The sequence below is a fragment of the Lissotriton vulgaris genome, chromosome 7, assembly GCF_964263255.1.
Source record: "Lissotriton vulgaris chromosome 7, aLisVul1.2, whole genome shotgun sequence".
NCBI classification, from domain to species: Eukaryota; Metazoa; Chordata; class Amphibia; order Caudata; family Salamandridae; genus Lissotriton; species Lissotriton vulgaris.
The window spans coordinates 183,242,304-183,257,237 of NC_141695.1; the positions used below are offsets into that span (position 1 = coordinate 183,242,304).

Sequence of the window (14,934 nt, forward strand, 5' to 3'; positions counted from 1 at the left end):
GTGTTAATAAGAAAACATTCATCGGCAAAAGGAGCTCAAGGAAAAATGCATGCAAAGTGTATCACAAACATATTTTTTATTGTTTATTTTAAATACTTATTATGGAATATGCTGAAAATATGAAACACATTATTGAGCAAATGTGCTCTTCACTCACACCAGAAAGGAATTTACAACAAACTTCTATGTGTGTACAAGCTTTATTCGAGATAATTTCTCATAAAAGCACGGCATAAAATTGAACATGACAGAATAAAAAAGCATATCATTTGACAAGTGCAAATTCATAAAAACATGTTGTGCAAGCTCATACAATACCAACGTAGAAAAATTTACGTATATAACAAATTAGTTTTGTATTTTATAACAATTAAAAACCTGATTAACTGGACCCCCCCAAAGATCGCCGCCTAATTGCCCAGGCCCACCCCAAATATTTGGCTACCCCAATAACTATCGACTCCTGAGTTGATTTACACAAAATTCTTAATGCCACTGCGCTATCACGTGTCCCAAGGTTTTTACATACAGGTGTGAGCCATACCCTCCTAGGTGATGAATAGGCTTTACAAACAAATAGAAAGTGGCCTACGCTCTCCACAGCTATTTCACATACTGGGCATGACATATTAGTCGACCTCTGCCAACCTGCCGTTAGCTTTTTTAGGGGAATAGAACCAGATCTTAGCTGGAAGACTAGCTTCCTATCCATTGGGACCGTAATAGTGTCCCAGTAATTTTCTAGGATAGGATAGATTTTTGTCTCCAGGAAGCGACCCGCCATAGAGTCAGACCTAACTCCTCTCAACAGATTGCCACCCACCCAGTCCCAATATTGTAATTTGAGGGCTTCCTTACTTGGGAAGACTTCTCCCAGTGGGTTAGTCCAAAGATTGGAAAACCCAAGGTTAATTAACATGGCCCTTAGATTTTTAAGCCACTTTATCTTGTGGAAGTTGTCTTCCTTGATTATCGAGAGGAAACCATCAGCATATTGCCTAATCTCAGGAGTTGTCCAGAGACCTCTCCAATAGAGAACAGGGCGCAGCCGCGCTCTGTCGCTAATTGGGCGTCTACCCAACTCCAGGAACAATGGTATTAGGGGGGTGCTCTGTGGGAGGCCTGTGATCCCTCCGAGAAACTTGTTCTCAGATGTCTGTAGGGCCGAAAGATTGTCCCAAGCCCATAACTCCGCCCCGTATAAGGTGGCGCCTAAAACCTTTGCGTCATAAACTATAAGGGCGGGTTTGATCGGTTTCGTCTTGGATTTTCGGTGTTCTCCCCGCAATGCACCTGAAAGCTGTTGGTGTTTTAGGGCCGTTTTTTCCAGATGATGTGACCAACCAGGGCCCTCTGCTATCTCTACCCCTAAATATGTAAACTCCTTGACAGTCTCTAGCTTGCTATTGTTCAGGGTTACCTTAGGATAAATTGTACGGCGTGGGGAGAAGGCCATTAGTTTCGTCTTCCCAACATTTACTTCTAGGCCGTGCTCTTTGCAGTAAATATCGAATATATTTAATGCACGCTGTAGCCCTCAGGGGTTTTTGACATGATCAAGGTATCGTCAGCGAACATCAGGATCGGGACCCTGACGTCCGCTAGCGATGGAGCGTCTACACTTGCTTTCAACATTCGCTCAACAATCCCATTGATAAATAATGAGAAGAGTAAGGGTGCCATGGCACAGCCTTGTCGGACCCCCCTTTCCACCGGGAAGTCCGAAGTTGACTCGCCATTCCCACCCCACTGGACTCTTGCGAAATTAGATTCATGCAAACCCATGATTAGGGTGAGCAATTCAGCAGGAATCCCCAGCTTTTGCAAGACCAACCATAACAAACTTCTATTATTGGCTCATCCTTATTCAAAAATCACCCACACATGAACAAAACAGAGTACAATGGATATATACAGCAATGACATTGTCGTGAAAAATGAAGCTTGATTTGATGATCAAAAGACAATTAAATCTTTATTTCATTTTATTAAATGGATTTCTTTTAAATCAATTTTCGTGTGGCTTTTGTTCAATTATCTACGTGTGTTTCGAAAAAAAAGCCTTCTTCAGGAAGCCACGTGCTCACACTCAATAGTACCTGCATTTATACACTTGTTTTGGTACGTAGAAACCACGGAGTCAGACCCAGCATCTAATGGTATGCTTTGCACAAGAAGGATAATATGTTGATACTATAATGAATTCCGAATGCGTCCCAGAGCAAGACTGAAACAAAAAGGGGCATATTATCAAGAAACGGCGTTAAAATTGTTGCTGCTTAAGCGGCAGGAAACTGCCACTAAAGTAGCGATAATGGGCTTGATACTATGCCCGGAGTACTTAAAATGCAGCAATTATAGCGATAAAATGGTTTCCGCTGCAGTTCATGGGCACAAAGTTAATATTAGTAAATACATAGACACTAATACAAAAGTAGAGGCTCGAAGGTCCCATGGTATAAGGCGGGTTTAACAAAGGTGCCTGCTGAATGAGGGGTTGCTAAGGAGTCCTTCAAACCCGGCAGATGTTAAGTAAAAGTGGATTTCAGTGGAATCCACTGGAGATGGGTTCAGTTAGATGAATCAGTGGACTAAGTCACGATCTCATAGCACCTGCAACTCGGAGACTTGCCTTGCCTCGCCTGGGGTACCATCATGGTGGACGCCGTGCAGCCTTTCCAGTCCGGTATCCACATCTGAAAGTCGCACACCAGGCGAGGCCTTTAAGTCTATGCTGGCTGGCTGGGGACTCCTCATTGGAAGGAAAAAAAATAATGAATCTTGTGCTGACCCCTGGGCACTGGCCCACCCCAGGGCTTAGTTTACAATTTTCCCTAAAATCTACAACCTTTGTTCCTCGCATGCAGGAGTCAAAGATCACAAAGATTTGAAGGTTCATAACTCGGGCTCTCTTGAGCCAATTTTGATGCTCATGGACTTTTGTATCTCCTGATGCAAACACTAGCCACCTTGAGATTTTTAGCAGGCCTACCTACCTCCAAGGGGTGCCTTCTCAGAGAGCTGGCTTCACTGGCTCCCCGCACCAGCTTTCTCCTTTGCCTGGCCTCAGGAGCTCTCCTCATTCTGCTGGGGCACAGAATTCCAGGTCTTCCCCAGCTGGTCGTTCATGTTCTGGGATGCCCATTTTATGCCCAGTCCCAGCCTGTTGGTAGGGGATAGCCATTTGTTGAACCCTAAAATTGATTCTAGTCAGTTCTCCTTTCCCCTCTTCACTGGGTATGGCTAGTGACACAAAAGGCTGTTTTCTTGTGTGTTCTTGGGAAGTCCCTTTGAAGTATAATCTTACCTAACCATTGTTAGAACTGGCTGTCTCTAGTTGGCAGAGGTATACACTTCTGACAAATAGGGACACACCTTTTCTAGTCAGGGCGAGGGGATCACACCCTTTGATAACCCCTGCTCGCCCCCTTGGTAGCTTGGCAGAGCAGACAGGCTTATCTCAGAGGCTGTGTGTTAAGCATTTATGACCACATACAGCAATAAAGTGAATACACTACAAATGGACACGACACCGTAGTATTATAAAAATAAGGATCTTTATATAAGGCTTAGCACAAGACCAAATAACGACAAAAATGTACACAATCTTAATAAATACTCTTGGAAGGGAAAATAATAGTTCAAATGCAGTTTCTTCTTAGCACAAAGTCTTTTTGTATCAAAGCAACGCTTCTTCCTGGAAACACAGTTCTTGGCAACAATGTAACCCACATGGGAGTTACACGACGTCGAGGCAAGGTTAATCCAAAGGTTCGGCGTCGACCGCGAGGAGCGCTACGTCGAGCCCGGAGTCACACGGACCCCCAACAACACAGTACCTTGGAAAATGAAGCACACGATGATCAGCGGCGTCGAGCAATCCGGCGTCGCGTCTTCGGTGTCGATCAGGCCTCAGCAGTCGTCGATGTCGGTGATTCTGTTGCAAGTGTGAGCAGCACTCACGGCGTCGAGAGGGCACGAGGGTGATGCGATCAGCAGCGGTGCAGACACGAGGTCCCTTGGAGCTGGAGCCGAACTCACTACTCACTGGCGTTGCTGCTGGCGTCGATCGGGCCCGGCGGCCGGCGTCGAGGAAGCGGGACACTGGAGCCATTACTCACTATGTCGAGCTGGATTCGGCGACGTCCGTCGGCGCCGAGATTGCTGGTTCTTTCAGAGGTGCTGGATTCACAGGTTCCAGCAAATAGCACTTTAAGCAGATGAAGTCCTTTAGCCCTGTGACTTCAGCAGGAGACTGGCACTCTTCCAGTCCTTGGAGATTTTCTTAGCAAGCGTGAGAGTACACACACAGTTCCTCTCTCCTGGTTCCTAGGAAAAAATAAAGAAGCACTGCAGGATTCCCCCCAGCAAACAGCACACTGGCAGCAGGGGTAGGCAAGTCCTTAGATCAGCAGGCCTCTTGTCCTTGGTTACAGGGTTCCTTGTCAGAAGTGATCTGATCTCTTGGTTCAGGGGTCCTTCTCTTATACCCCTTTTCGGCTTTGATCCCTTTGTCCATGCAGGGGAATTTCCCAACATCCTGGGTCTGTTGTGGGTGGAGCCAGGCAGAAGCACCTGGCCTATTCACTGAGCAGGGCTGGGTCCTCAGACACCCAGCAGGAGGTGGAGCCAGCATTGTCACTGGCAGGAGCAGAGCTATCGGCCTCCTGGCAGGAGGTGGGGCTAGGATCGTCCATGGCAAGCACAGAGCCATCAGTCGCTTGGCAGGAGGTGGAGCCAGCATTGTATCAGGCAGGGCAGGCTATCAGCAACTACTCTCCCCCTACTCTCAACGCAAATGTCCCACTCATCCCACACTGACTCATCCAGACCCCTGGAGCCACCCAGCTCCTGTCACACACACGCAAGACCAGCAGAAACCAGAAATGGTTAGACAAGGAAATAGACACTTTCTAAAAGGGCTATTTTCAAACCCAGAGTCCAAAAACCATCCACACCAACGGATGCGTAATTAAACCCCGAGTTCAGGGATACCAAACTCGACATTGCACCATGCTCCCCGAGCCAGCTAGGATCCTCTCATGAAGTTAAGGGAAGGTTTGAGGGGCTGGCAAGTAGGTATACTTGCGCAGTCAGCGTGACAGTACCAGACTGCACGTGGGTCTCGCAATGACCGACCCGTAGACATTCTTTTACGAGGCCGCTCTTGTGGGTGGCACAACACGTGCTGCAAGCCCACGAGCGGCATTTGTATTTACAAGCCCCGGCACTCCTGGTGCACTAGACTAGGGACTGACAGTAAACCAAATAAGCCAAACATGGAATACAATCGATACATCAATTTAACATCGGGAGCACTTGCGCTGTGGCACTGATCAGCAGTGGCACAGCGCCCAAAGCATTATCCAGCAAAACATCGTAAAACAGTGGAGGCAAACGGAAAAAATGGAGGAGAGACTCAATCCAATGATGTCAGGTCTAACAACCATTAAAGAGGACTTTAAATTATAATTGACAAGAGCGTAACGTTTGTATTTCTTGCTGTTACCAATTGGAATTTAGCATTTAAGTTTTGGAACGATGGAGTCCAATGATTCCCTATGACAGCAGGCAAACTTGCTACAGTGGAAATAATTTTTGGGATAATTAGGGATATGACTACTACGCGGCTTCCCCCATTGAGAGGAAGACTCCCCGGTGCGCTGCTCAAAAGAGACTAAAGCGTCTAAAGTTTTAAATGAAGTTCATAGAAAGTTAAATCCACAAGGTTACGTCGTTTTTCACATTTAATCCATATTCATTGTACTTCATGTATGGTTCATCAATGTTTCAAAACATGCATACATTCATTTATGGCATTGTGGTGGGCGGTGCAGAGAGCACCGCCCGCCACAATGTTATAAATGCAGGATGCGGCCGCCACTGTGGCGGCCGCATGCAAATACCACCCACGGGACTCCAGCCCTTATGGCGGGCGGTCCCAATCCCCAACAGGATGGCGGGCGGGCAAAGTCCGCCCGCCATCCTAATGACCCCCTTAGTGTTCGGTTTCGACAGCTAACAGGGTGATAAATTGGATGATGGTGTAGTTAAAGCCAGTTTGGGGTTCTGGTCGTCTGTATGCGAGGGTTCCTCTGATGGTGGTCCTGGTGTCGGCATGGGGCCGGAAATTAATGTGTTCCATGATCTGTGTCGTCGTTGGTGATGGTGCAAGTGACTGACTCATAGTGTACGATGGCAAAGCCCCCATTGTGTCTGCTGGTGCGGTCTCAGTGTTTCATCTTGTAGCTGATGGGAGTTTCTGTAGCGATGTCTTGGGCAGATGTTGGGGTGTGCCAGGTCCCTGTGATGAACGTCACCTTGGGGGCGAAGGTGGCTTGTGTCCCAGATTTCAGTGGCATGTTTGCAAAGGCATCTGGCATTGATCAGGAGGCAGTTGAGTTGATCCGGTGGGGTGTCAGAATACGAGGTTGCCTTGGCATTGCTTTGAGAGGCATTGATAAATGATGGGTGGTGGTGAAGTGGCAGTGGATGCAGGTGAAGAATTCCTGATGCGGAGCATGATGATGCAAGGCAGCAGTTGTGGTTGTGTGTGCGATCCAGGGTGTGGATGTCTGCGGTGGAGGGCCTGTGGTAGAGCTGTGGGCCAGGGTTCCTGGAGCTTGGATGATGTAGGAACGGATACTTGCAGAAGGGCTTACCTTGGGTGTGCGTTCAGTGTGCCGGCGGTGTGGCTGCGCTGAGCCCTCCATTAGGTAGCCCAGTGAGGTAGGAGGGGCTGTCCGGGAGGCAGGAGGGTAGGGGTCATGGGTAGTGGTAAAAGCAGGCACAGGGAGAAACCGGAGTGAACTGAATAAAAAAAAAACAGAAAAAGGGAAAAACAGAGTGTGCAGTCATGCAAACAGTGCAGCAAAACAATGAAAATCAATGCATTCAAAGCTTTTGAAGAGCATAAACCAAGGAGGGAACAGAGCTCAAACTGTGGTACCACGTAGAGTGAACTGGATAAGAAATAGACCAGAAAAAGAGAAAACATTCGAGGGAAAAACATAGTGTACAATCAGGCAAACAGCACAGTAAAACAATGAAAAGCAATACAATTAACAGTACAGCAGCACAGACAAAAACAATACCATCAGAGCTTTTTAAGGGCAAAAACCAAGCGGGAACCAGGGCTCGCACCATGTTACTGGGTAGCAGGAGGGCCAGAACGATGCCTCTGTGCTATGGGGACTGCAGCAGCGAGCAAGACCAGGCAGTCGAGGGTTACTTATTGTATTACTACTTACTTACACATCTACACACATCTCTACTTAACTTTCTGTGTGCAAGCGCACACACACACATTCCATTGTGTGCACACACACACAACTGTATCCAACACACACACAAAGCCAAACACATACACTTCCACACATTAAGTGACAGAGACACTAACATTCACATACACATCTACACACACCTCTATACATCTTCCCTTGCTTTCACACACAAAGACACACAGATGCAACTACACGCCTCACACACATCCACAGGCACCCACAAACACTTGCACATGCCTCCACACACATTCCCATGCAAACAAACACAAACTATCCACAAAGAGACGGCATGGATGGACAGTCATGAATTCATACAGGTCTTCAAAGCCACAAGCCTACTTATCTGCCCATTTTAGTTCCTTTTTAAAGATGTGCTTTCTAAAGTTCAGGATGGGGGTGCATGCGGATTCCAAAAGGAAACCTTGGCCCATTTGCTGTGCGCATGTCCAGCCATGTTAACCCAAAGGAGACAATACCTAAAGGCGATTTTTATCAACCTGAACATTCGATCTAGCAGACAAGCAGTAATAAGCTGGCTGGAGGGCTCGTCATGCATCTTGTCTTGCCGAGGAGTCAAGTTTATGAGACTAGTCAACAGCTGCTTATTGCAAGCGGATGATCTTTAATCATAATTGCATGTAACACATCCCCATACTTTTAATTTGGTTGGTACATAATTTAAATTTTTTGCTGTAACTTGATCTAAACATAATCTTAGAATGATTTTATAATAACAGAATTTTACACATTTGAAATGTATGGGAGACAGAGAACAGATGTACATTTGCATATATGACACTTCTAGTTGTTTGAGTAGATGAAACTCACTTATTTTATGTAGGGGGGTATTGTGATGATTTTAATTAATCAAGCAATAAACATTAAACTGAAACTGAAACTGAAACTATCCACACACACACTCTCACAAACTCAATCACATATATACACACATAGATACATCCACACTCACTGACACTTACACTGACATACACACTGTAGACACCTCTACACACATTCCCTTACACACACAAAGACACACACCTACACCCACAAGCATACACGCCCATGCTCTGTCACACACACACACAAAGAGACCACAACATAATGAGTCACGCACTCACACACACACTTGCACACACATTTACACATGTTACCTCACACAAAATACACAACCACACTCACCCACACATTCATATATTCAGTTAAATGCACTATCACATGCATTGCTACACCCATGTCTACACACATTCACTTGCACACACACAGACACAACTACCCCCACCACACATACCCACACTTAGTCACACACATATACGCTCACACATTCAGTAACACCCACACAAACACCTGCACATAACTCTACAATTAATCCCTTGTACACATTTACACACACACACACACACACATATTACAACACCCAAACACTCAGGGATACACATGCACACATATGCCCAAACATGCACATACAAACACATCCACAGACAATTCCTTGCACACATTCCAACAAACATATTATCTTGCACACATACACAGAGTCATACATACAAACATTTTGAGTTAGAAACAAAAACATGGACATTGACACACTAACAAACAACATTGTTTTTTCCATCTTTAAAACAAAATAGGCTTTTCGGAAAAGAAAAGCCTTTTTTTGCATGTTTTAAAAAGTTAAAGGTTAAATAGAAAGGGACTCTGAACTTGAGTGTAAGTAAACTCCAAACTAAAAATAATAAACATTTATGGTCCAACACTGCCATCATGAAACTAGAAAAGGTGGGCTCTCCTATGCTCAAAACTTTACTGCAGAGCAAGCAGTACGCCACTATCTTCTCCTGCTGTATATTATGATATGTCATGTTAGCGGGGTTTGTAGAGTGCATCTAGGTGCTATCAGTTCCAGCAAAGAAGAGCAGAGCAGAGAAACCACAACATTACAAAGACCTAAAAAGCAAGGGATTTAAGGCTTTGCTGAAAGCAAGAAGACTAGGTGTCATTTTGATGAAAAGAGGTAAGATACTCCATGCCTTAGATGCTTCCATCAGGAAGACCTTGCCACCCCACCTGGCTCGTTTGAACCTAGGTAGTACAGCTAGTTTAGTATTAGCGGAACATTGACTTCTGTTGGGGCAGTACCATTTGAAGCTCTGAATAAGCAAGTGAGGGATAAGATCACGAAGAGCCTTATTGGATAAACAAAGCACCTTGAAACTGATTCCCATCAACTGCATTGATGGGAAGACAGTGCAGGTTTTTGATACCCTGAGATACTGAGACAAATGTGAGAATTTTCAACAGAAGTCCGGCTGCAGCATTTTCAAGGAATTGTAATCTTTTGATATTGTATTGATGGGTGGTGAGAAGTAGGCTATTGCTATAATCAAATTTTAACAAGATCGGGGAAGTGACTAGATTTTTCAAGTTTATCAGAAATATGAGGGTACAGGAGATGGATGAGGTGAGCTTATTCACCTGATCAACGAAATTCAGTTTATCATCAATAATCACCAGCGGAGTACGGGTCTTGTCTACCAACATTGGTATGGAACCCATAATGGCCGGCCAAGGATATGGAGTCCACATGGGTGACTGTACTCCAAAAAGCAGGACATTCAGTCATTGAATCTGACCCCAGTGCCCTCCTCATCATTTCCAAAGGAGACGACAATTTGGGTATCATTCGCGTAGGAGCTCAAGGAAAATCCAAAACTTCTTATCAACTTGACAAGACGGGAAACATAAATATTAAAAAGAGTTGGGTTCAACGAATACCCCGTGGGGACCCCACAAGGAAAGGAGAAAGGACGAGAAACATAGTTCTCCGCTTTAACTATGTGCTCGCGATTAAGCAAATAGGATTTTAGCAAATGCAAGGCCAAACCTGAGATCCCACAATTAGGCAGCTGTTCTAGCAGCAGATTGTGACTGACAGTGTCAATAGCAGCCGAGAGTTCAAGTAGGATAAGGGCTGCCCCTTTCCCCTGATCCAATGCCTGCCTGATCTCGTTGGCTGCCTTAATCACTGCTGTCTTGGTGTTATGACCTCTTCGAAAGTCGCATTGGGTGGCATCCAAAAGCTTATTAGATTCAAGGAAAGCAACATGCTGGTTGTTAATAACCATTTCAGCTATTTTGACCGGTAAGAGAGGCAGGAGGTGGGGCGGTAGTGGGATCCTTCTGGTCTACCTAGGCATTTTTTTAGAAGAGGAAGCAGTACTGCTTTCTTCCAGATGGTGGGGAAGATACCTGATTTAAACATAGGATAGAAGATAAAAGGTAGCTTGCCCGTAATTACCTGTGTAGCAAGTCTGGCTACATTAGGAGGGCAAGAGTCATATGGTGAACCCAAAGTTGAAGTTCTCAATAAAATAGTAATATCCTCTGTGGATAGAGAGGAAAGCTTGCGTGTGATGTTAGCTGATTTCGATGGCAGGCTGGATACGTTTTCTAATAAAATATAAGACTCAAAAATGCAGAAAGTCTTGAACACGTTTTCCACTTTTTCCAAAAATATGTTGGCTAAGGTATCACAGAAAGATTGACTAGTGACTGAACTTTCTGGTGCAGTTTGTTGTCAATTCGGTAATTGTTCAAAAAAGTTCTTTAGTTGAGTTTTTTGCAACCTTGTTCTTCGTAATTTAGAAGGCTTTAGCCTTCAGAATAAGAGCTTGATGAATAGCTAATCAGTTGAAGCCTTGATGATAATCCTTGGGTTATTTTGGATGACACTGAGTCTCCTTGGACCAAGTTTGGAGCACCAGTGAATGTTGATTCTTGCGCTGCATCCCACCCCATCACCCTTTCAAGTTGCCTGGGGTGAATGATTTGCAGGTTTTCCATCATACTCAATGTCCCATTTGAATATTCCTTCCCTGTGCTTATCAAAAGTTTCCTTTGACAAATTGTGCATAGAACAATCCTTTTCAACAGCTTCTCTTCAATGGATGATACAGTGAATAATCTAATTCTAGGGATTGTTTCTTTGATGGGGTTCTTCTTCCTCTTCCTCTTCCTGGTGTTCCTTTTTTTCTCCAGGAGCAATTTTGGATGGTGGTTGGGGAAATGCATTGGAATTTGTGAATGTGGAGAGTGTTGTAACAGATGTGTTCTGGTTTTGCAGCAGATTCACAATGCTAAAAAGGGACTGTATATCCATAAAAATCCAGGTAAACCACTAATAGAGACATTTCATTCTAGGAAAAAAAACACGCTGGATGCAAGGCTCCCCAGGGGTGCCCAAACAGAAAGTCAAAGCACATGGGGACAACAAAGTTCAGGCATTTGACTTTGCGAGGGATCTGTGGATCTAAAATGGACCAAAAACCCAATACATATATCCTAGTTCATTAGAACAATGTTACTTATGTTAAAAGAAAAACTATTTGAGTGAAATTTTGGAAAAAAAAATACCTGTGATTGAAAATAAACACTAGTTTGGTGCAACGTACATGCTATAATGGATCACTGACAAAATATCGAAGACAGAAATATAGAATACCCCAAATATTGATGACAAAATATAGAATACAAAAATATCGAAGTCCTATCTACAATCAGGTAAGTACAAAAATATCGAATCAAAAATATCGAAATAAATATATAGTTAGTCAAAATATCGATTTTTTAAAAATATTTTAAAAGTAATTTAAAATTAATAAAATACTGAATATAATTAACTAAAACATACTTAAAAATACTTAAATAACCCTAAAATTAATAAATAATTGATTTAAGTAAAAAGAAAATAAACATACAATTTTATTTTTCAACACATATATATAGTAATATAATATTAATAAAAAATATACAATATTTTAACGTAGGATAGTGGGAGGGTAACATTTACTATTACCACTCCAGCGACTGCAGCAGTAGGGTAATTTTTGGATAACATAGGGGTAAAAATTACTATTCCCACTCCAGTGAGTGCAACAGTAGGGAAAGCATTGGATAGCTTAGGGGTAAACATTACTATTCCCACTCCAGTGAGTGCAACAGTAGGGAAAGCGTTGGATAGCAGGAGGGTAAAAATTACTATTCCCACTCCAGAGAGTGCAACAGTAGGTAAAGCGTTGGATAGCGGGAGGGTAAAAATTACTATTACCACTCCAGAGAGTGCAACATTAGAGAAAGTGTTGAATAGCCTAGGGGTGAAAATTACTATTCCCACTCCTGAGAGTGCAACAGTAGGGAAAGAGTTGGATAGCATAGGGGTAAAAATTACTGTTCCCACTCCAGAGAGTGCAACAGTAGGGAAAGCGTTGGATAGAGTAGGGGTAAAAATTACTATTCCCGCTCCAGAGAGTACAACAGTAGAGAAAGCGTTGGATAGCGTAGGGGTAAAAATTACTATTTCCACTCCAGAGAGTGAAACGGTGGGGAAAGCGTTGGATAAAAATTACTATTACCACTCTAGTGAGTTTAACAGTAGGGAAAGTAAAGATTTTATATATTAATAAAAATAAATTAAATATCAATACCAATAAAAAATTAATTAAAATAAATTACCAATTTAATATTATGTAATGATTAATCAATTAAAAATACAAATAAATATTAGTTATTAAAATTAACCTCCTATTAATACAAATTAATTAACAATTAACAATTAATTCTGCAGCACACATAGAATGAGGAAATCACCTTTTGTGATTGTTTATGTGCACTTAAGTAGCACAATTAGATGTTTAAAAACGCTATTTAATATTTTTATGTGCATGAAGGGACACCTTCATGCACATAAACAGTCATCCTTGTGACTCAGGCATCTTCGCACCATAATGCAAAGGTGCCTGCATTGGCAAATGGCAGCTAATTGTTCCCCAGCGCAGGGGAGAGCAAGGGGATCAGCCAAAAAGCTTGTGGCACCCCAAATGACTTGCGGCACCGCGCTGCATTAATTCGTTGTAAATAAGGCCCCTAAAGTTTAAATTTACTTTATAGTTATAATTATATTGAATATTAGACACATTCACTGAAAAAAAACGTAAAAGTTAAAGGCACACTATAGATAGAAGCCTCCTTGGGGGAAATCCAGAAAAGCAAATCTGGGTCACCTGGTGATCCTGGCTGGCGAAACAATATCGTGCCTTGGCTGAGCTGCTCAATCCCCCCCTGAATACCATCTGGAAATCTTCGCTGAGACAGCGGGTCTTTCCATTTGCCTGGAAACATGCATTTATTTTTCCCATTTTAGAGAAAGTCAATGCTGACCCTACAGACACTAGTAATTATAGGCCCATTTACCTGTTGCCTGCCCCTGCTAAAATTCTTGAAAGGCTAGCTCACCAGCAGTTGGTGGCTTTTATTCAGTCTAATGGCATACTCCTTGATTCCCAGTTCGGATTTTGCTCAGGTTTTAGCATAGAAACAGTGCTGACTCTTCCAGGCATGTTGTTCCTCACGCCACTCAGCACCACCTATGTCTCCGTCCCCTTGAGCCCCAGCTGCCGCTGCTGTTAGGAATTCGATGTCCTCCTCCGTAAGTGTCTGATTGTATTGCTTCTCTGGGTTTGTCATTTGTTGCCTTATTTTTTGTATTGCATTGGTTCCCCGATTTGTGCTGTTTATTTCTCCTTCCCTGTTTTTGTCAATTTTCTTTTTTTTATTAAGTCTTTATTACAAAAATAGATTGGAGAAAGCAAGCAGTTTTTTCAGACTGTCTGTTTTTGTATTGTTATTTTAAAACAATTTTATTAGCATTTCAACAAATTACAATCAAATAGCACAAAATTGGCATGTGTAGGGCAATAATATCACAATAGCTCTTCGTCATGTACACATTATTCAATGGCAACGGTTTTACCCCCAATTCAGACGGTGATGTTATCATATACACAATGCACTGCCTCATCGAAGACTTCATTGGTGTTATCAGTGGACCCCACTCCTGCTCCATCGTCAGCAGCTAAATTCCATTCCAGGTTCTTTAAACCAGAGCCTCTACGTCAGCGTGTATTGGTGCGTTCTCTCGTGTGCTCCTCGACTCTAAGACTGCGTGTGTGTCGCACAAATCACTATCGCCCAACGCAGGCCTCCTCTCCAGGTACTGCACCCAGTAGTTCTTAGGTCGTGTTTCGTCACAGCGTCTAGCGGCTGTGACTCATCAGGGCTTAAACGCAGGGTATGCAAAATAAGGGGGTCAGTGGCGTGCGTGGTTAGCGCAGGCACCTCGAGGATCAAAGTAGAGACGGGTAGATCTCCAACTTAGGGATATGAACGGATTGCACGGGTGGTCCACTCGGGGGACAGAGGGTGTTTAATTAGGAGTGGGTCGAACATAGGGTCTCCAAAGGGATCTAGTAGGGCTATGTTTTTCTCTGGGACCTTAGGTGTCCCTTCTGAGCTCCCTGTTCCTCTTTTTTGGTATTCATCTTCATCAGTATCAAATTCAGATGAATAGGACAGGTTTATTTCAGGTTCTGAGATATCGTCGATATCCATATTAGTAGGGGGCTCTGGGCCTTCATTTTGCCCACATGGGGTGCCCAAGGCACCATTCTTGTCACCACCCCGAGGGCGTGAAGGGGCGGAGGTCGCCTTATGTTTCTTTGAGTCTTTGCGATCTAAACCTCCTAATGCCCTTTTTTGGGAGCCTTATTTGCTCCGGATTGAGTACCCCTGGTAGATGGGAGGGGGGAATGTAAGGCCT

At 43.6% G+C, this 14,934-nt stretch overlaps 1 protein-coding gene across 3 annotated transcripts in view; it reads right to left on the minus strand.

Annotated features, from left to right (window-relative positions):
• LOC147701147 (sialic acid-binding Ig-like lectin 13) overlaps window positions 1–14,934 on the minus strand; it is a 506,089-nt gene that overhangs the window by 68,254 nt on the left and 422,901 nt on the right. The gene's annotated exons all lie outside the window — the stretch shown is intronic.